We start from the raw sequence: 22,297 nt of genomic DNA, 5'->3' as shown, positions 1-22,297 counted from the left end.
GCACACTCATCCCCAATTAAACTGTCTTCATCCACTTAATTAATCATCACATTTACTGAGCGTATACTATTGCAAAGCCCTGTGCTTGGTATCTTAATGCAATTTATTAACAAATAAACATTCTTGCTTCTGCCTCTCCTTGATACCCAAATAAACTTAGAAAAACAGATTTCATGATTCCATGCTTTGTGACCTTGGGCAAATTGCTAAACCTGAGTCTAAAGTGCCAAATGTTTAGAAGGGGATAATTTCATAAGGCTGTTGTAAGGATTCTATGAGATGTTAAACATCCCTGGTTTAGTACTTGGCACACTGGTGCTCAATAATCCTACATATCCTTTTTTCCTTCCGTCAAAGGATTTTCTTTACAGGACCTGGCTGAGTCAGTTATTCTACCTGATTTTACTGCTTTCTTCCTGAGGGTCAAGCCCAGGGGCTCAAATCTCCTTTCTTTGCTTCAGAGGCCTCACTGGTCCTCCCCTCTCTTGCACCCTGTGCTCTGAAAGAAGTTCCTGCCTTCAGCTTGGAGCCAACTGGGCTACCACGGAGAATACAAACTCTAATGGGGTGTGGGACGAATGGACAAAGGCGCAGCCCCACAGGACCCCTGCCTCTCGACCACGCTGGAGGGATACAAGTTAGGAAACACTGAGCCCTGAAGGAGGTCAAAGCCAAAGACCTTTGAGCATACGGGAGGTTACTCCTGGCCTGGATCCCATGGCAGGATCCTCTCCTTCCAGTCAGAGGTTTCTTCCACGCAGTTCTAGGGCACAGTCTGAGGTCCTCCTATATACACGGGTCCTCTGTGGGGTCCGTCCCCACGGTGCAGGCTCCTAAGGCTCCCCTATGTTCCCGAATGGTCTTCCACTGAGACAACACCAGAGACCACCCTTGCCCTCCCGTAGGTACACAGTCTCTCTGGGGATGGCGTCCTCCACACTGGGCCTCCCCGTGGCAGCAAATGCCGAGAGCCCTGGGAATCTCCACTCGCACAGGGGTCTTCCATGGGGGCGGCTCCGCACACCGCCTCCGGGACTCTCCCAAGGGGTAGAGGCAGGGATACTCGGGGTTCATCCACTTACACAGGGACCCCCTCGGGACGGCTCCCACACAGCACCTCTGAGTCCAAGGAGGGCTGTCCGCTGCCCGCAGACCCGCCCCTCACGGTGCCTGCCTGGTCCCCGCCGCCCCCGCCCCTGCTTACCGGGACTGTCAGGGTGCGGGATGCGGGTCCGGGGTTGGCGGACTCTACACCGCGGGCCCCGCGCAGCCCATGCCCGCTCCGGAGTCGGAGTGCTGCGGCCGAGCACCGGGAGCAGGCGGCGCGGGCGGAGCAGCAGGCTGAAGCGGCGGCGGCGCGCGCGCCCAGAGCATACCCACCCTCCCCGCCCCGCGCGGCTGCGGCGCGTGCGCCCGCGCCCGCGCGAGACGACCTCCGCGGGCCGGGGGGCGCGCGCCCCGCCCCGCCCTCCGGCGCCTAGACGCGCGGCCTCCGCGCCTCAGCCGGCGACCGCGCGCGGGAATGAAACGCCGAGGGATGGCGGGAGGGCGGCGGTTCCACATGGGCTTCGCGGCCGGCCCCGACGAGCTGTGGGTCCGGGTGCCAGTGGGCGCCCCCCACCAGCTCCAGGCTCTGCGGCGCTGGGACTGCGGCAGCCCGGACGCCTGCGGCACGGTCAGTGCCCGCCCGGAGGAGGCGGCCCGGGGGAGGCCTCCGCGGGGAATGCCGCCGCTCCCAGTCCCGCCCGCGCCGTGGCGAAGCGGCAGCGTCCTGCCGCCCGCACCTGCCTAGAAAGGTGAGAATGATTCATCCAGCAGCCTCGGCCGGGCTCTGTCTCTCCTACCGAGGCCAGCTGCCCACTCAGGCCTCCGGGCCCGGGACCCTGGCATCAGGACACTCACCTTCATAGTACCCCACGGCGGAGGGTCTAAATGAGCCTTCACAAAATGCTTGGCTGGCCCAACTCTTTTTGTGCGCTGTTTTCTGAGATTATTGGCCTTTCATCTCCAGCAGAGAAGTAATGTACTTTAACCCAGTTTTTGCTGCAGTAGCCTCATCACTCAGACTGAATAGCCAGCTTGTCAGGAGGCCAGCAGTTCTGAGAGATACAACCTGTATCACACCAAACTACATGCTCTGAGAGGGCAAGAAAAAGATCAAGTCATAAAGCACCTAGCAACTAATTATAAAGCAATAACTGAAGGTATGCAAATGATATGCCAAGAATTCTTTTTATTTAAATTAATTGTGTTTACATTTTAACCTACGTTCATTTTCTTGTGCATTCTATCTCTGTGTCTCAAATACAATTCACGTCGTCATTTTTTGAACGTCTAGTATTTGTTTCACTCTGCTAAGTGCTGTAGGAGATAAAAAGAAAAAAAAAACCTCATTTTGTTCTTAACATCATGAAACTTACCAATAGGGAATGTAAGGTAAATGTAGTGCTAGGTATTGCAATCACTTTTAAACAAAGTGCCAGGTATACTCTTCTAAACACTTTAAATATTCAATATATTAAATCATTAGTTTTTCACATCATCCCTTAGAGGGACTGTACTGTTAAGTTTACACCTTTTACTGGTGATGAAAATGAGGCACAAAGATACTAAACAACTTGCCTAAGGTCCCATAGCTAATATGTGGTGGAGGTAAGATTGAAATCCAGGTAGTCTGACAGCAGACCCCAAGTTCCTAACCATTTTGCTGTACTGCTACTGAGAAAGAACTGGCTGCTTGCTAATCATTAATATACGGAATGCTAAAATTAGCACTTATTTCTCAGGAACCACTATCTTTTTTTTTTTTTGCTTGGGAAAGTAACACAGAAGAGAAGACAGCTTTCTGTATAGTCTGGGGGCCCCAAACCTACTTTAGAATTACATTGTGCCAACAATTTCACAGATAGGGTTCTCTGAACTCTTTCAGTGTTTTATTTGTAGGCTTATATGGAAGATAAGACTGTAATAATATCACCATAGAAATCTCTGTTGGTTAATTCCTTCCTTCATTTAGGAAAAAAGTGTGTTGTGCTGAGAACTAGAAGGGGTGCACATTAGAGTAAGACATTAGAGTAAGTATCTTTCCCTCAAGGAGCCGTAATCTCACAGAAGAAACAGGTATTGACAGAGAACCATAATGCAAAACAGAAAACGAGTTGTGCTCAGTAGAGGAATGAAATGTAATGGAAATTCCAAGGAGTAGAGAGACAGATTACCTCATGAAGGGAGGTGCTTGGGTTAAGGAAAACACATAATTATTGTTTAACTTATTCTTGATACTAAAGTATTACAAAAAGTATAAAAATGTATCCAATTCCTTAATTTTTGAAAAATTACGTGCAAAGTTCTTCTCATACTCAGAAAAGACAGCTTTTTGTTATGTTATAAGAATTGTTCAGAGTATGGAGAGGTTAGTAAGCACAAACATTTTGAAGATGGTTTACCTTATTTCCTCGAGTGGGGGGCACAGAATAGAGTGATGATGCACAAGATAAGATTTTCAAGGTCAAAGGAATAGCAAAAGAAAAGCAAGGTGGGAGTGAACAAGGTAGGCCTGGGGGCAGCCTGGATTCTGAACAGGGTCAAAGGTTGCTGGGCAGTAGCCTGTACCACACAGAACTACTCTTGCAAGATAGAGACTGTGTTTTCAACTTTTTTCTTGTGGTGTGTGATATCTTTTAATTATGGCAAACATGCCACAAATATTCTGGGATGGTCTCAGTTCAGATATTTGATTCCATTATGCCCATAAATTCTTGTCAATAAGATTGACAAATAAGGTCATCATATTCATGTTAGTGTCTAGAAAGTAGAGATCACTGTATGTTCAACAGATGTTTAATAAATGAGGAGTTGGAAAAGTCAGGGAGGGGCTATTTGATAAGGAGCTCTAACTTCTTAGATGCTTTAATGTGGTAGGTAATAGGGAGCCCCTACAAGTTTTTGAGCAAGGTAGTAGCATGTTAAAGCTACTACTTAACATACCCTAAACATTTATTTATTTATATTTTTAAAATTAATTTTTACTGGAGTATAGTTGCTTTATTTCACTGTTGTGTTAGTTTCTACTGTACAGCAAAGTACAGTGAAGCAGCTATATGTATACATATATCCCCTCTTTTTTGGATTTTCTTCCCATTTCGGTCACCACAGAGCATTGAGTAGAGTTCCTTGTATATAATAGGTTCTCATTAGTTATCTATTTTTTTTTATCTTTTTTTTTTTTTTTGCTGTACGCGGGCCTCTCACTGCTGTGGCCTCTCCCGTTGCAGAGCACAGGCTCCGGACGCACAGGCTCAGCGGCCATGGCTCACGGGCCCAGCCGCTCCGCGGCATATGGGATCCTCCCAGACCGGGGCACGAACCCGTATCCCCTGCATCGGCAGGCGGACTCTCAACCACTGCGCCACCAGGGAGGCCCAGTTATCTATTTTTTACATAGTATCAATAGTGTATATATGTCATAACCTAAGCATTTAGAGGTATTATCTTTTAGATGAAGGACCGAGTGAGAATGCATATGATCTTTTGTCAGTAGTTTAAACAAAACTTTAAAATATAAACATGAGAATGAGGGTAATTTCTCCTAGGCTGTAGACAAAAACCTGTTGGGATATTAAAGAGACTGGGGGGGGGGAAGTAATGAGAATGCCACTGAACTCTTTTTGTCCTTTACATATCCTGTTGGTGACCTCTAGTGGAAGAGGATTGGTGCATCCTTTTTGCTTATAATACACATTTCTTGGGGCACCTACCTAGCACACAGTTCCCCTTCGCTGTGAGTGGCTCCAGTGCACAGGGACAAGTCCCAGCGACTTTCTCAGACTTAGGTAACTTGCCCACTGCCTACTGCCAATTTTGTCCAGCGGTAGACATCCAGCTTAAACCGGTGCAATCATAGTCTCTCCCAGGAATCTGAAACTCAGAATCAAGCAGCAAAGAGCTTGGGAATTGCTAGACCTGAGTTAGTGAGAATGTGTTCTAAAGAGAACTTCCCACTGCTGCTGCTTAGACCCCAGATCTGTCTCAGTCCTTGCTCTTCCCGCATCTTGGATCTTCTTCTCTTCCTTCCGTCCCTTTTCCTTATGCCTTGGCCATCCAGTTGAGGGACCTTAGGTCTGTTTCTAATATTTGGTGATTATGAATAAAGTCACTAGAAACATTTATATATAGGTTTCTCTGTGATAAGTTTTCATTTCACTTTGGTAAACACCTACGAGTGTGATGGCTGGGTGGTATAAGTGTATGTTTGACTCTCTAAGGAAAGTGTTTTCCAAAATGGGTGTGTCATTTTGCATTCCCATCAGCAATGTATGGGTGTTCTAGGTACTCCACATCCTCTCCAGTACTTGGTATTATCAGTTTTTTGTTTTTAGACATTTTAATAAGTATGTATTGGTATCTTACTGAGTTTTGTTGGATTTTTGTAGTGATTAGTGATGTTGAACTTCTTTTTTCCTGTGCTTGTTTGCCATTTATTTAACATTTTTGGTGAAGTGTCTGTTCAAATCTTTTGCCCGTTTTTTAAAAATATTGGCTTGTTTGTCTTCTTATCATTGAGTTTTGAGAGTTCTTTGTATATTCTTTTTTTAAAAATTAACTTATTTTATTTATTTTTATTTTTGGCTGTGTTGGGTCTTTGTTGCTGCACACGGGCTTTCTCTAGCTGCGGAAAGTGGGGGCTACTCTTCGTTGCAGCATGCAGGCTTCTCATTGGGGTGCCTTCTCTTGTTGTGGAGCATGGGCTCTAGGTGCGTGGGCTTCAGTAGTTGCAGCATGTGGGCTCAGTAGTTGTGGCGTGTAGGCTCTAAAGCGCAGGCTCAGTAGTTGTGGCGCACGGACTTAGTTGCTCCGCGGCATGCGGGATCTTCCTGGACCAGGGCTCGAGCCAGTGTCCCCTGCATTGGCAGGTGGATTCTTAACCACTGCACCACCAGGGAAGCCCCTTCTTTATATATTCTGATACAAGTCCCTTTTTTTGTTTCATGTTTATTGGAGTATAATTGCTTAACAATGTCGTGTTAGTTTCTGCTGTATAACAAAGTGAATCAGCTATATGCATATGTTATCCCCATATCCCCTCCCTCTTGTGTCTCCCTCCCACCCTCCTTATCCCACCCCTCTAGATGGTCGCAAAGCACAGAGCTGATCTCCCTGTGCTATGCAGCTGCTTCCCACTCTTCCCACTAGCCGTCTGTTTTACATTTGGTAGTGTATATATGTCCATGCCACTCTCTCACTTCGTCCCAGCTTACCCTTCTGCCTCCCTGTGTCCTCAAGTCCATTCCCTATGTCTGTGTCTTTATTCCTGTCCTGCCACTAGGTTCATCAGAACCATTTTTTCTTTTTTAGATTCCATATATATGTGTTAGCATATGGTATTTGTTTTTCTCTTTCTGACTTACTTCACTCTGTATGACAGAATCTAAGTCCATCCACCTCACTACAAATAACTCAATTTCGTTTATTTCTATGGCTGAGTAATATTCCATTGTATATATGTGCCACATCTTCTTTATCCATTCATCTGTCAATGGACACTTAGGTCACTTCCATGTCCTGGCTATTGTAAATAGAGCTGCGATGAAGATTGTGGTACATGACTCTTTTTTTGCGGTGTGTGGGCCTCTCACTGTTGTGGCCTCTCCCGTTGCGGAGCACAGGCTCCGGACGCACAGGCTCAGCGGCCATGGCTCACGGGCCTAGCCGCTCTGCGGCATGTGGGATCTTCACGGACCGGGGCACGAACCCGTGTCCCCTGCATCGGCAGGTGGACTCTCAACCACTGTGCCACCAGGGAAGCCCACATGACTCTTTTTGAATTATGGTATTCTCAGGGTATATGCCCAGTAGTGGGATTGCTGAGTCGTATGGTAGTTCTATTTTTAGTTTTTTTAAGGAATCTCCATACTGTTCTCCATAGTGGCTGTATCAATTTATATTCCCACCAACAGTGCAAGAGGGTTCACACCCTCTCCAGCATTTATTGTTTCTAGATTTTTTGATGATGGCCATTCTAACTGGTGTGAGGTAATACCCCATAGTAGTTTTGATTTGCATTTCTCTATTGATTAGTGATGTTGAGCATCCTTTCATGTGTTTGTTGGCAATCTGTATATCTTCTTTGGAGAAATGTCTATTTAGTTCTTCTGCCCATTTTTGGATTGGGTTGTTTGTTTGATATTGAGCTTCATAAGCTGCTTGTATATTTTGGAGATTAATCCTTTGTTAGTTGCTTCATTTGCAAATATTTTCTCCCATTCTGTGGGTTGTCTTTTTGTGTTGTTTATGGTTTCCTTTGCTGTGCAGAAGCTTTTAAGTTTCATTAGGTCCCATTTGTTTATTTTTATTTCCATTTCTCTAGGAGGTGGGTCAAAAAGGATCTTGCTGTGATTTATGTCATAGAGTGTTTTCCTCTAAGAGTTTTATAGTGTCTGGCCTTACATTTAGGTCTTTAATCCATTTTGAGTTTATTTTTGTGTATGGTGTTAGGGAGTGTTCTAATTTCATTCTTTTACATGTAGCTGTCCAGTTTTCCCAGCACCACTTATTGAAGAGGCTGTCTTTTCTCCATTGTATATTCTTGCCTCCTTTATCAAAACTAAGGTGACCATAAGTGCGTGGGTTTATCTCTGGGCTTTCTATCCTGTTCCATTGATCTATCTTTCTGTTTTTGTGCCAGTACCATACTGTCTTGATTACTGTGGTTTGGTAGTACAGTCTGAAGTCTGGGAGCCTGATTCCTCCAGCTCCATTTTTCTTTCTCAAAATTGCCTTGGTTATTTGGGGTCTTTTGTGTTTCCATACACATTGTGAATTTTTTTGTTCTAGATCGGTGAAAAATTCCATTGGTAATTTGATAGGAATTGCATTGAATCTGTAGATTGCTTTGGGTAGTATAGTCATTTTCACAATGTTGATTCTCCCAATCCAAGAACATGGTATATCTCTCCATCTGTTTGTATCATCTTTAATTTCTTTCATCAGTGTCCTATAGTTTTCTTCATACAGGTCTTTTGTCTCCTTAGGTAGGTTTATTCCTAGGTATTCTATTCTTTTTGTTGCAATGGTAATGGGAGTGTTTCCTTAATTTCTCTTTCAGATTTTTCATCATTAGTGTATAGGAATGCAAGAGATTTCTGTGCATTAATTTTGTATCCTGCTACTCTATCAAATTCATTGATTAGCTCTAGTAGTTTTCTGGTAGCATCTTTAGGATAATGTATAGTATCATGTCATCTGCAAACAGTGACAGTTTTACTGCTTCTTTTCTGATATGGATTCCTTTTCTTTTTCTTCTCTGATTGATGTGGCTAAAACTTCCAAAACTATATCAAATAACAGTGGTGAGAATGGGCAACCTTGTCTTGTTCCTGATCTTAGGGGAAATGGTTTCAGTTTTTCACCATTGAGAATGATGTTGGCTGTGGGTTTGTCATATATGGCCTTTATTATGTTGTGGTAGGTTCCCTCTATGCCTACATTCTGGAGAGTTTTTATTATAAATGGGTGTTGAATTTGTCGAAAGCTTTTTCTGCATCTATTGAGATGATCATATGGTTTTTCTCCTTCAATTTGTTAATATGGTGTATCACATTAATTGATTTACGTATATTGAAGAATCCTTGCATTCCTGGGATAAACCCCACTTGATCATGGTGTACGATCCTTTTAATGTGCTGTTGGATTCTGTTTGCTAGTATTTTGTTGAGGATTTTTGCATCTATGTTCATCAGTGATGTTGGCCTGTAGTTTTCTTTCTTTGTGACATCTTTGTCTGGTTTTCGTATCAGAGTGACGGTGGCCTCGTAGAATGAGTTTGGGAGTGTTCCTCCCTCTGCTATATTTTGGAAGAGTTTGAGAAGGATAGGTGTTAGCTCTTCTCTAAATGTTTGATAGAATTCGCCTGTGAAGCCATCTGATCCCGGCCTTTTGTTTGTTGGAAGATTTTTAATCAGTCTCAATTTCAGTGCTTGTGATTGGTCTGTTTATATTTTCTATTTCTTCCTGGTTCAGTCTCGGAAGGTTGTGCATTTCTAAGAATTTGTCCATTTCTTCCAGGTTGTCCATTCTATTGGCATAGAGTTGCTTGTAGTAATCTCTCATGATCCTTTGTATTTCTGCAGTGTCAGTTGTTCTCCTTTTTCATTTCTAATTCTATTGATTTGAGTCTTCTCCGTTTTTTTCTTGATGAGTCTGGCTAATGGTTTATCAATTTTGTTTATCTTCTGAAAGAACCAGCTTTTAGTGTTATTGATCTTTGCTATTGTTTCCTTCATTTCTTTTTCATTTATTTCTGATCTGATATTTATGATTTCTTTCCTTCTGCTAACTTTGGGTTTTTTTGTTGTTCTTCTTTCTCTAATTCCTTTAGGTGTAAGAGTAGGTTGTTTGAGATGTTTCTTGTTTCTCGAGGTAAGATTGTATTGCTATAAACTTCCCTCTTAGAAGTGCTTTGCTGCATCCCATAGGTTTTGGGTCATCGTGTTTTCATTGTCATTTGTTTCTAGGTATTTTTTGATTTCCTCTTTGATTTATTCATTGATCTCTTGGTTATTTAGTAGCATATTGTTTAGCCTCCATGTGTTTGTATTTTTTGCAGTGTTTTCCTGTAATTGATGTCTAGTCTCCTAACACTGTGGTCGGAAAAGATACTTGATACGATTTCAATTTTCTTAAATTTACCAAGGCTTGATTTGTGACCCAAGATATGGTCTATCCTGGAGAATGTTCCATGAGCACTTGAGAATAAAGTGTATTCTGTTGTTTTTGGATGGAATGTCCTATAAATATCAATTAAGTCCATCTTGTTTAATGTGTCATTTAAAGCTTGTGTTTCCTTATTTATTTTTATTTTGGATGATCTGTCCATTGGTGGAAGTGGAGTGTTAAAGTCCCCTGCTATGACTGTGTTACTGTCGATTTCCCCTTTTATGGCTGTTAACATTTACCTTATGTATTGAGGTGCTCCTATATTGGATGCATAAATATTTACAACGTTATATCTTCTTGGATTGATCCCTTGATCACTGTGTAGTGTGCTTCCTTGTCTCTTGTAATAGTCTTTATTTTAAAGTCTATTTTGTCTGATTTGAGAATTGCTACTCCAGCTTTCTTTTGATTTCCATTTGCATGGAATATCTCTTTCTATCCCCTCACTTTCGTTTGTATGTGTCCCTAGGTCTGAAGTGGATCTCTTGTAGACAGCATATATATAGGTCTTGTTTTTGTATCCATTCATCCAGTCTATGTCTTTTGCTTGGAGCATTGAATCCATTTACATTTAAGGTAATTATCTATATGTATATTCCTATTACCATTTTCTTAATTGTTTTGGGTTTGTTATTGTACGTCTTTTCCTTCTCTTGTGTTTCCTGCCTAGAGAAGTACCTTTAGCATTTGTTTTAAAGCTGGTTTGGTGGTGCCGAATTCTCCTAGGTTTTGCTTGTCTGTAAAGGTTTTAATTTCTCCGTCGAATCTGAATGAGATCCTTGCTGGGTAGAGTAATCTTGGTTGCAGATTTTTCCCTTTCATCACTTTAAATATATGTCTTGCCACTCCCTTCTGGCTTCTAGAGTTTCTGCTGAAAGACCAGCTGTTAACCTTATGGGGATTCCCTTGTATGTTATTTGTTGTTTTTCCCTTGCTGCTTTTAATATTTTTTCTTTGTATGTAATTTTTGATAGTTTGATTAATATGTGTCTTGGTGTGTTTCTCCTTGGATTTATCCTGTATGGGACTCTCTGCGCTTCCTGGACTCGACTGACTATTTCCTTTCCCATATTGGGGAAGTTTTCAACTATAATCTCTTCAAATATTTTCTCAGTCCCTTTTTCTCTTCTTCTTCTGGTACCCCTATAATTCGAATATTTATGCATTTAATGTTGTCCCAGAGGTCTCTAAGACTGTCCTCAATTCTCTTCATTCTTTTTTCTTTATTCTGCTCTGCAGTAGTTATTTCCACTATTTTATCTTCTAGGTCACTTATCTGTTCTTCTGCCTCAGTTATTCTGCTATTGATTCCTTCTAGAGAATTTTTAATTTCATTTATTGTGTTGTTCATCATTGTTTGTTTGCTCTTTAGTTCTTCTAGTTCCTTGTTAAACGTTTCTTGTATTTTCTCCATTCTGTTTCCAAGATTTTGGATCATCTTTACTATCATTACTCTGAATTCTTTTTCAGGTATACTGCCTATTTCCTCTTCATTTGTTTGGTCTGGTGGGTTTTTACCTTGCTCTTTCATCTGCTGTGTGTTTCTCTGTCTTCTAATTTTGCTTAACTTACTGTGTTCGGGGTCTCCTTTTCGCAGGCAGCGGGTTCGTAGTTCCCGTTGTTTTTGTTGTCTGCCCTCCGTGGCTAAGGTTGGTTCAATGGGTTGTGGAGGCTTCCTGGTGGAGGGGACTGGTGCCTGTGTTCTGGTGGATGAGGCTGGCTCTTGTCTTCGTGGTGGGCAGGACCGCGTCTCGTGGTGTGTTTTTGGGTGTCTGTGACCTTATTATGATTTCAGGCAGCCTCTCTGCTAATGGGTTGGGTCGTGTTCCTGTCTTGCTAGCTGTTTGGCATAGGGTGTCCAGCACTGTTGATTTCTGGTCGTTGAGTGGAGCTGGGTCTTAGCGTTGAGATAGACGTCTCTGGGAGAGCTTTCGCCATTTGATATTATGTGGAGGTAGGAGGTCTCTTGTGGACCAATGTCCTGAACTTGGCTCTCCTACCTCAGAGGCACAGGCCTGACACCTGGGGAGCACCAAGACCCTGTTAGCCACATGACTTAGAAGAAAAGAGAGGAAGGAAGGGAGGGTGGGAGGGAGGGAGCAAGGAAATAAAAAGAAAGTTGTTAGAATAAAAAATAAAAATAATTATTAAACATAAACAATTTAAAAAGTAATAAAAAAAAGAAAGAAAGAAGAGAGCAACCAAACCAAAAAAGAAATCTACCAATGATAACAAGCGCTAAAAACTATACTAAAACAAACATAAAAACCAGACAGACAGAACCCTAGGACAAATGGTAACAACTATACAGACAAAATCACACAAAGAAGCATACACATATACACTCACAAACAGAGAAAAAGGGAAAAAAAATATATCTCTATATAAAAAAAAGGAAGAGAGCAACCAAATCAGTAAACAAATCTACCAATGAAAATAAATGCTAAATACTGAACTAAGATAAAGATTAAAACCAGAAACCAGTCAGTCGCATACAGCAAACCCCAAGTCTACAGTTGCTCCCAAAGTCCACCTCCTCAATTTGGGATGATTCGTTGTCTATTCATGTATTCCACAGATGCAGGTACATCAAGTTGATTGTGGAGCTTTAATCCTCTGCTCCTGAGGCTGCTGGGAGAGATTTCCCTTTCTCTTCTTTGTTCGTGCAGCTCCTGGGGTTCAGCTTTGGATTTGGCCTCGCCTAGCGTGTAGGTTGCCTGAGGGCGTCAGTTCTTCGCTCAGACAGGACGGGGTTAAAGTAGCAGCTGATTCGGGGGCTCTGTCTCACTCAGGCCGGGGGGAGGGAGGGGTACGGATGCGGGGCGACCCTGCGGCGGCAGAGGCCGGCGTGATGTTGCAGCAGCCTGAGGTGCGCCGTGCGTTCTCCCGGGGAAGTTGTCCCTGGATCACGGGACCCTGGCAGTGGCGGGCTGCACAGGCTCCCGGGAGGGGAGGTGTGGATAGTGACCTGTGCTCGCACACAGGCTTCTTGGTGGCAGCAGCAGCAGCCTTAGCGTCTCATGCCCGTCTCTGGGGTCCGCGCTGATAGCCGTGGCTCACATCCGTCTCTGGAGCTCGTTTAGATGGTGCTCTGAATCCCCTCTCCTCGTGCACCCGAAACAATGGTCTCTTGCCTCTTAGGCAGTTCCAGACTTTTTCCCGGACTCCCTCCCGGCTAGCTGTGGTGCACTAGCCCCCTTCAGGCTGTGTTCACCCCAGTCCTCTCCCTGAGATCCGACCTCCGAAGCCCGAGCCTCAGCTCCCAGCCCCCACCTGCCCCGGCGGGTGAGCAGAGAAGCCTCTCAGGCTGCTGAGTGCTGGTCGGCACCCATCCTCTGTGCGGGAATCTCTCCGCTTCGCCCTCTGCACCCCTGTTGCTGCGCTCTCCTCCACGGCTCCGAGGCTTCCCCTCTGCCACCCCCATCTCAGCCAGTGAAGGGGCTTCCTAGTGTGTGGAAACTTTTCCTCCTTCACAGCTCCCTCCCCGAGGTGCAGGTCCTGTCCCTATTCTTTTGTCTCTGTTTTTTCTTTTTTCTTTTGCCCTACCCAGGTACTTGGGGAGTTTCTTGCCTTTTAGGAAGTCTGAGGTCTTCTGCCAGCGTTCAGTGGGTGTTCTGTAAGAGCAGTTCCACGTGTAGATGTATTTCTGATGTATTTGTGGGGAGGAAGGTGATCTCCATGTCTTACTCCTCTGCCATCTTGAAGGTCCGAGTTATAAAGAACTCTTGAAACTAAATAGTAAAAAAAAAAAAAAAAAGAAAGAAAGAAAGTGATGCCCAATGTTGAGTGAAGTAGAAACGCTTGAGCTATCTTGGCAGATAGTAGAAGGCTGAGGAAAGTGGCCAAGGACGAATGACTGTATCATGGGAGGATACAAAACATATCCATTGATGGTATTCCATGAGAGAGCTCAGGAGACACACCTTCACCAAGGCCATCAGGAAAGCACTGGTGAGAGAAGCACTAGCATCACAGCGGTGGCTCTTCTCTACAGGTCAGGGCTCAGTAGGGGAGGTGGTCGCAGCGCTGAGTTCATACATATCCATGGGGATGAGGCACTCATTGTAGTAGAGGCCATAATAGTTGTAATGACCTTCAGGGTCTGAGGGAACAGCCAGGGGCCTTGAGCTGCATGGAGCTGTGGAGATGGTAATAGGGCACGATGTCCCCAGGAGAAAAATAGGTAGCAAAGCATGGCAGGTATATACTATGATGATTTCCCTAGTTCTTTCCCCGAAGGGACCTGTGGACGTTTACTTGGGTGATTGTATATTGGGAAAGGGAAAATACGCAGACATTTTTAGACCCACAGTCTGAGTTGACATTGATACTTAGAGACCCAAAGCATCAGCATAGTTCTAATAGAGTGGACCTCTAATAGGCCTACAGGGAGCACGTAATAAGTGAAGTCCTTGCTCACATCTGGCTCCAAGTGGGCCTGCTGGGTTTGTGGATACACTCCGTGGTCGTTTCTCCTGTTCCTGATTGCATTGATATAGTTGCATGTTAGGGGAGCCCTCATGTTGGGTTCTTAGTCTGTGGGGTAAAAGATATAGTGAGGAAGGCCAAGTGGGAAGCTTTGAAATTGTTCTTCATCTTCCTTCCTCTCCCAGCCACAATAGTAAATCGGAAACAATATCACATCCCTGGAGCACGACTGAAGACTATTGCTGGCTTAAACAAGCGATAGCCTTCATCATAGCTACTGTGCCAGATATGATGTAATTGCTAGAGTAGATCAGTAAGGCTTCAGGTACATGGTATATGGCCATTGATCTGACAAATGCATTCTTTTCAGTTCCAGTCAGAAAAGAGGGTCATAACAGTGTGTATTCACGAGGGATGGCCAACCATATTCTTTACATTTTGGCCTCAGGGCTATGTCAGCTTTCCTGCCCAGTCATAATATAGCTTGATGAGATCTGGACTGCTTGGGCATCCCACAGACCATCACACTGATCCATTTCATTGATGGCATGCTGATGTGCTCTAGAGGATGGGAGAAAAACCCTACAAAGATTCAGGAACCTGCCATTTCAGTGAAGTTTTTAGTATTCCAATGGTCAGGAGTATGTTGGGATAGCTCTCCAAAGTAAAAAACAAATCACTGCATCTTGTATCCCCTACCACAAAGATGGAGGCACAGCACCAGCAGTCCTCTTTGGGTTTGGGAAGCAATATTTTTTACAACTAGGTTCATTGCTCTTGGCTCACATAGAGTGACCGAAGGCTGCCAGCTTTGAGTGAGACCTAGAAAAGGAAAGTCTCTGCCAATAGGATCTGGAGGATCCTATGGTGTTGGAAGTGTCAGTGGTAGGAAATGATGCCGTATGGGCATATGTTAAGCTCCAGTGGGACAATCATTTTGCAGGCCCTTGGAATTCTGGCTCCTGCTGCCTCTGGATATTCAACCTGTCAGCAATAGAGACCAATGCTGAGCTCTTGATAGGGCACTTTTCCTTGAGGAGACTAACCAGCTACTTGGTGGCAAGTCAACTGCTTTGGGCGTCTCCCACAATAGCTGGGCCAGTGGTTCATCCTCACAGGAATATATGACTTATTTGGGGTATGGGTTTGCATTTCCTACCTGTAATGGCTCAGTCAGCATCACTATTTAGGGGCTTATGGAATGCCTGATCTACAGGCAGGGATTCTCACACAGCTTAGCATCCAAACATGGGAGCCTCTTCATAGTGAAGGAAGTGTGGAGTGGGCCCATGATCATAGGTCCACTGGTCATATCACATACTATACCAACCAGGGGCAGCTGGTGTCAGAAAATGTTGAATAGCCTTTTAAAGGCACAGCTAAAGTGCCAGTGTGTATGGGAAGAATACATGGCTCTGGGAAGCAAGGGGTACAAGCAGAAGTAACCCCACTTACCATTACTCACAGTGACCCAGTGGGGGATTTTGTACTTCCTATCCCTGCACCTCTGAGCTTTGTAGAGTTGGAGGTTCTGATCTCTAAAGAAGGTGTACTCTTGCCAGGGGACACAGCAAGGATCCTATTGAACTATAAGCGATGGCTGCCACCAGGGCATTTTGGACTCCTGTGTCCAGGGACCAGCCTGAGAGAAGAGCCACCATATTGGCAGAAGTAATTGACCCTGATCAGCAGGAGAAGGTAAGGGTGTTTTTACCCAATGGGGACAGGGAGGGAATATGTGTGGAATCTCTGTGATGCAGTTGGGCATTTCCTGGTATTTCCTTGCTCTCTTGAATGGACACATGCAGCAACTCTAGTCTGAGAAGGATGTGGTTACCCACAGCATGATTACCTACTTCAGGAATGAAGGCTTAGGTCACACTACCAGGTGAATCAACAAGACGAGCCAAGGTGACAGATGACAGTGAGGGGAATTTAGAAAGGAGGAGGCAGAGTATGAGTACCAGTTGTAGGCCTGAGATCAGCAGCAGCGATGAGGGCTGTAGTTTTTTCCACTCAGTGGGCCCTTCCTTAGGAAGAGAGGCTCCGTGGAACCATGGAGGAGCTGCTCCCCAGTCCCCTGTGGAGAAGGAGATGTGTGCAACCATGGGAATGTGTCTCTCAGATCTCCTACTGTGGGCAGCGTAGTTGATGCCCCACCTGCTCTGATCTACATACACCACCACATTTGCTCTGAGGCCACGTTTCCTGTGGTCTTTTTCCAGACAGTGGTGGTACACAGCAGGCCCATTCCTGTGAGACAGAGGATGCCTCTGACAGATGATATTGGCCTGAGGATTCTACATCAGCTTTCAGATACTCTCTGAAAGCTTCATGGCATTCTAAGGCCCCTCCTACCTTCCTTCTTTGCCTCGCTCCTTCTCATGGGTTAGATGTGTGTCACTGTCTGGCAGATCTCAGCCTTCTCTAGCTTTCTCCCCATTTTTTTCCACAGGCATTTACCCCAGTTTCTTGCAAGTCTAGTCTGATCTTGGTGTCTACTTCTTGGATCTGAACTGACACAGGTAGGTAGAAATTTACTCACTTTATAGATGAAGAAACTGTGCTTCAGGGAGGTTGAGTAACCTGCTCAAGGTTATATAACCAATAAGTGGCAGAGCCATGATTTAAATCCAGGATCATCTGGCTTCAAAGCCCATGTGCCTAGATTTCATATTTCTGTTTTCTTGCTTCTGCAGTTTCTGTTCGCTTCATTCTCCCCCAGTCTCCTGGAAAGGCTTTTGAATATTCTAGTCTGTCTCTACCCTGCAAAGGCAGGAGGACTTTTGAGTACTCCACTTGTAACAGAATGTGAAAGAAAAAACATTGTACTCTTGGGGTCAGTTACAGTTCTCGGGTTTAAAGAACTCACCTGGGAAGGAGAAACTAAGGGGACAGGGTTGCTGAACTTCCCCTCTCTTCCTGGAGAGTCTTTCTGGAGAGTTAAACCATGAAAGTTCAGAGTTTTGTTTTATAAGAGAAACTGTATGCCTTTATACCCATGATCTTACTAGTACTTGTCCCTCCTTTATGCCCCTCATCTTCTATGAATTTGTGAGTTTTCCTCTTAATTAAATATGACACAAAATTTTTAAGGAGTGAAAATCAAGGGCTGTGTGGACTTTGTGGCTAGGCACCACCTGTGGAATTCATTCACCCTTTCCTGATCACAGTTTCCCTCACTGCCCTGGCCTGAAGGAGATTGTGCTCTTTTACCATGAGGATTCTCACGTGGACATACGGTTTTTGTGAGATTCTCTATTGAAAGCTGGAATATCTGAATGAGATGTTAGTAAAGGAAAACCAACCTAGGGAGTGCTGTTTGCCTATTGTGGGCAACATGGCTTTCAAGTCAGGTTTGTTTTCAGAGTCTGCAGGATGCTTTCCATCCCTGGACAGCTCAGCCAAGGTCTTCCCTTCCTGGCCCTTTCCATTAGGTGAAAACCACTACCTTTTACAGGAGTGAGGCCAGATAGCTGTCTGCCTCAGGGCCCACCTTAATTGTTCTGTTTCAAATAAATTGTTCCCTTTCTTTTTTGAGGACCCTTGCTTACCCTAGATGTTTGACACAGGGAGTCTCTTCCCTTTCCAGTAAGGATGCAGTTTCCACAGCGTATCATAATTTAACCTCTTCTCCTTGCCTATCTTCATCTTCATCATCATTCTCATCTCTACTGGACCATTCCCATATTCTCATCAGCACACAAGCATGCTGTGATATACCATCTTAACAAAAAACAAACCACAGAACTGCAAATCACAGAACTGCAAACCACAAACAGTACAGAAATGTACTCTATTCTACAACCATTTTCAATTTATGGCTCTTTTCTCTGTTCTCCTTTCTAGCATAACTCTTCTCTGTTTCCAGTGCCTCTCTCCCCATTTTTTCCTGAACCTACCACATAAATTAGACTTTCATTCCTACCATTCCACTAAGAATGCTCTTGTGAAGGCCACCAGTGGCCTCCAGTTTATGAAACTCAGCATTTAATTCTAAGTCCCCATCTTGCTTGTCCACTAGGCAATATTAACATAGTCGATCACTCCTTGGGACCTTCAAAACGATGTTCACTTGACTTTGGAGACACCACACTCCCCTGGTTTCCTGCCTATACCATGAACTGCTCCTCCTCATATTTTTTATCTCATATTTCTTATCATATCGGAGCGCCCTAGGACTCTGGCCTCAGACCTTTGCTCTACATATATTCATACCCTATTAAGGGTTGACAAACCACTTCTATAAAGGACCAGATAGTAAATATTTTTGGTTTTGTGGGCCATATGGTCTTTTACAACTAACTACTCAAGAAGCCGTAGACAGTACAAACATGAATGTTGAATTGATCAGTGTCATGATTGCTATAGGTATTCAGTGTTTATTATGAGCCTTACATTGCTAAATAAACAATAATTTATCATCCTGGTATTTTAGCATAGTTACCTGAGCATTACTGGAACTCAGAGGGAGGAAAAGTTCCCTACCTGTGTAGGGGAGGAGGGGGAGTTCTATTTTGAAATGTCTGTATATTTCTCCAGGACCTTGTGCCCAATTTTGTTTAAAATTCAAGGGTTTTAAAAGGCTCAAGGCTCAATCTGAACTCTTTTTTCTTATTAACATCAGCATTCAGCCTTTGCTCATCATGTGGGAGAAGGATGTGTGTAGGGGGTGGAGGGTGGCTTGGGCATGGCTGGGGGGAGGAATGAGGGACGGCTTCTTAGTAAGGTCTGAGAAAGAGGGAGGTTGCTTTATTTGTTGAGATGGGGTGATTAAACTCCCAAAGTGAATTCTGAGAGACAGCTGCACACAGAAGAGAGATGGTGATTAGAACTAATTATTGTTGTTGTAGATGTTTTGCATTTCTATAGCCCTTTGTATTTACAAAGAATTTTGTAATCGCTTATTAACTTTCCCGCACCAGAACCTTGTGACATGGGCAACAGTACCACGGATGTTTGTATTTGTCTTCTGGGAAGAATTTTGAGCTGCTTTGGCCATATACTAGAATTAAGGAATCAAAATCCTTATTGCACCTCTTTTACTTCCTTTGTGACTTTGAGAATCCGAATAAGAAGAACTTGAACACTGTTTTATGCTATAATTTTATTATGAAGAGTAACTCATGAAGATGGTTTAGTACTTTGCTAAATTAAAAAAGATATTATATATAGGTACATAATAACAATACTAACTTTTCAAAAATTGTTTTCTTCAGATTTTTAAAAAATAAAATTAATAATAGTGTCTATATCATATTTTTACATATCAAGTGTTTAGCATAGTGCCTAACGTATTTACCTAATGAGTGCTTAATAAATGTTATCCATTATTAATACTGTAACAAGACCCAAGTAACATATGCATTCTTATTGCCTCCACTTGATTTCTTTCTTTCGTGTTCCTGTCTTTGGGTAAAGATGCATGCAGATGTACCTTCACTTATTCAGCAATATTTATTGAGTGACTACTGTTTATCAAGCATTGTTCTTGGAGCTAGGTATAGAGCGGTGAACAAAAAAGGAGTGCCTGCTCGCATGAAGCTTATATTCTGGCAGGATGGGGAGGACTCACATCATTGTGGAGGAGGGACTTACATTCTAATGGGAGTTAGGCTGGGATAGAGAATAGAAGCATGATTAGGGTATATTTAGAATATGTGTGGAAAAACTTTTTCCTGAAACATTTATATAAAAATAGTATTTTGTTATAGCAATAGGTTAAGTGTTTATGTTTAAGCTATTTATATAAAAGTATTTAAATATATACTTGTTTATTTTATTTTAGGAAAAATATACTTAGGAATTTATAAAATATTTAAAGAAAACATTTTATTTATTATAATATAAATAATAATACCACCATACTGAAATTTTTTAAGATAGAAAAAGTATCTATAATTTCATTACAATATTATTCCTTTTAAGTCACCTGCTTCAACGTAGGAAAAATGGGCTCAGTTTTCTGACATTTGGGCATGCCTTGGAGCTGCAGACAGCTCAGTGGGATGGCAGCCGTGGGAAAGGATATCACATAAAGGCATCCTGAACTCCCTTAGCCCAGAGCCTGCTTTGAAGGGATGAGGTAAAGGGAGAGGAATATTGGCCATGCTGAAAAAGAGCAGGTAAAGATGAGTAGACTGGATCAGGATTAAGTTCCTGGGACATGCCAGGTGCCAGAAGACCAGAGAGAAGGTTCTGGAGGTCGAGAGGAGCCCCAGGTTCTCACTGTTGCCTTCTCAACCTCAGGTGATTTCTGGGGAAACAGCTGCCCCTACCCCCGCAACGTAAAGACTTAACACTTTTCTTTCTGTTAGGGTATTAGGGCTGTGGATTGACATGTAAGCCAGAGTCCTTGCTAAGATGACCCTGAAACGAGTTAATTTGGAGTTCCACAATCTGTGATTTTGGCCTCTTGCCCTCTTTCCCAGCTTCCACCAATGTCTTCTCAGTCTGGGTTCTTGCCTGGTTACATCTAAATTTTGATGCAGTTTCCCAATTTATTCCTCACTCTTCGGACACTGAAATGAGTTGATGAACAACTTGTAGATTTTTAAGGTCAGAATTAGAGTTATGGAATTGAAAAATATGCCCAAAAAGGTCATCTGGGAAGTTTCTCTCCATGTTCCTGACCCTGTCTGAAAAGTTTGTTTGTTTCTTTGTCCTGCTTCAAACTTTAGTTCTCTGACAGCAAGATTTCATAAAATGAGACCAACAGTCACACAGTCACCAACAGTCATACCAGAAATCTTCATGAATATCAGGAGTAAATGTCCCCAATCTTGATGGAAATGTGTTGGGGGCTCTTCTGCCTTCTTGTAGGCCCCTTCCTGAGACACTCCCTTGATTCTGCTCTGGGTGTGTGCACTAGCTGCAAAGCCCTTAAGCTTTCTTTATTCTGGACACTAGGCCCACTGGCTTCCTGGCATCTCCTTTAATGGTGCAGCCTCCATGCTTTGTCATTCTGTTGGAAAATCCTATAAGGGTTAGGAACAAGAGATGTTGTTTTAGGAGAAAACTCCCAAATGGTGTCTCTGATCTCAGGTTCCTTCTATGTTACCAAAGGAAAAGTCAGCCAGGTCATCCGCTGACATGAAGAGACCCAGGCAGGAGTCCACAGCAGCACTTCAGTGCACTGAGAAACCTGCATAAACAGATGCCTTGTCCCAGGTGCTGAGAATTTAAACTTCAGGCTTGGATGAAGCCCCTAGACACATGAGGGAGACGACCAACAGTTTTTCTATTTTACATGGAAATGCTAATCTCACTTGCAGAAGAGAAGTACCAAAATAGTATTATGATTATAACAGTAGAAATGTAGGAGTGTGGAATTTGTAATGTTATAGACAAATTAAGCACGAAATGCAAATACCACATCAGAGTGGGCTGTGTATCCAGATCTCAGCTGAAATTCTCGGAAAGGGTTACAATGGCTAACGAGTGCAGCTGACTAGAGGGCTACGATGTGAGGAGATGGAGTGGGTAAAAATAGGTGATGTAGAGAGAGGAGGAGGCAGTCTTAGGTTTGTGACATCTCCTCAGCTCTTCTGGGGAAGTTGTTCATAGATTTGAATATCTACAGTAATGAGTTCTCCCACTGAAATACGTATACTTGAGAATTAATAACTGTTACTTGGGAGGATAATACAGACTGCTGCGTATGATGACGTGACAACTTGAAGACTTAGTACGTTTGGGCTTCTCTAACAATACCATAGACTGGGTGGCTTATAAATAGCAGGAATTATTTCTTTTGGCTCTGGAGGCTGGGAAGCCCAAATCAAGGTGCCAGTCAGTAGATTCAGTGTTTGGTGAGGACCCAGTTCCTGGTTCATAGATGGCCATCTTTTTGTTGCAATCTCAGATGGTGGAAAACAGAGGGGGAAGCAAGCTCTATCATGACCCTTATAAGGGTACAATCCCATTCATGAGGGCTCCACCTCCATGACCTCATCTAATCCTAATGACCTCCCAAAGGCCCCACTTCCTAATACCATCACATTGGGGTTAGGGTTTCAAAATGTGAATTTGTAAGGGACATTTAGTCCATACAAAGACATTTGATAACCTGCAAATCTGATTGCTTCCGTCCTCTGCTCAGAGTGCTCCAGTGGATCCTAGTGCCATAGCACAAGTCACTCATTATTTATTGGTT

At 43.5% G+C, this 22,297-nt stretch overlaps 1 protein-coding gene across 1 annotated transcript in view; it reads left to right on the top strand.

The window, feature by feature from the left end:
* Positions 1 to 22,297, top strand: part of LOC309799833 (protein SPATA31F1-like) — a 114,447-nt gene that overhangs the window by 64,278 nt on the left and 27,872 nt on the right. Inside the window, 2 exon segments of the mRNA XM_082613426.1 lie at positions 15,705 to 15,840; positions 16,598 to 16,667. The gene's annotated coding sequence lies outside the window, so the exon portion shown is untranslated.

The sequence above is a fragment of the Mesoplodon mirus genome (genome assembly GCF_964341445.2).
Source record: "Mesoplodon mirus genome assembly, chromosome: 1".
Taxonomy (NCBI): domain Eukaryota; kingdom Metazoa; phylum Chordata; class Mammalia; order Artiodactyla; family Ziphiidae; genus Mesoplodon; species Mesoplodon mirus.
Note: the sequence above shows the minus strand (reverse complement) of the source record. Positions and strands in the feature narration are given on the sequence as shown.